This window comes from Lolium rigidum, chromosome 3, assembly GCF_022539505.1.
Source record: "Lolium rigidum isolate FL_2022 chromosome 3, APGP_CSIRO_Lrig_0.1, whole genome shotgun sequence".
Classification (NCBI taxonomy): domain Eukaryota; kingdom Viridiplantae; phylum Streptophyta; class Magnoliopsida; order Poales; family Poaceae; genus Lolium; species Lolium rigidum.
In genome coordinates this window covers 8,100,491-8,101,377 of record NC_061510.1, presented here as the reverse complement: position 1 = coordinate 8,101,377, position 887 = coordinate 8,100,491, and positions in this window count along the sequence as shown.

Genomic DNA, 887 nt, shown 5'->3' with positions numbered 1-887 from the left:
TTGGCATATGCTATGATCATGATCTCTTGTAGATTGTGGAGTTAATTATCATTATGATAGTATTGATGTGATCTATTCCTCCTACATAGCGTGAAGGTGACGAGTGTGCATGCTTTGTGTTAGTACTTGGTTTAGTCGTGTTGATCTTTCTTGCACTCTAAGGTTATTTAAATATGAACATTGAATTGTGGAGCTTGTTAACTCCGGCATTGAGGGTTCGTGTAATCCTACGCAATGTGTTCATCATCCAACAAGAGAGTGTAGAGTATGCATTTATCTATTCCGTTATGTGATCAATGTTGAGAGTGTCCACTAGTGAAAGTGTAATCCCTAGGCCTTGTTCCTAAATATCTGCTATCGTTGCTTGTTTACTTGTTTCTACTTGCGTTACTACTCGCTGCGTTACTACTGCTTGTTTACTTGTCCTGGGCAAAGCACTTTTCCGGTGCCGTTGCTACTACTTATTTATACCACCTGTATTTCACTATCTCTTCGCCGAACTAGTGCACCTATTAGGTGTGTTGGGGACACAAGAGACTTCTTGCTTTGTGGTTGCGGGGTTGCATGAGAGGGATATCTTTGACCTCTTCCTCCACGAGATCGATAAACCTTGGGTGATCCACTTAAGGGAAACTTCTTGCTTGTTCTACAAACCTCTGCTCTTGGAGGCCCAACACTGTCTACAAGAATAGAAGCACCCGTAGACATCAAGCACTTTTCTGGCGCCGTTGCCGGGGAACGAATCAAGACACTCCATCAAGCCCGTCAATCGCTATCAAACCTCCCACGTCAACCACGCGCCAGTTGTGGACAGCAAGCACTTTTCTGGCGCCGTTGCCGGGGAGGAAAGGTAAAAGGCACTCATACTCCGGTTCCAGGTAACAGTA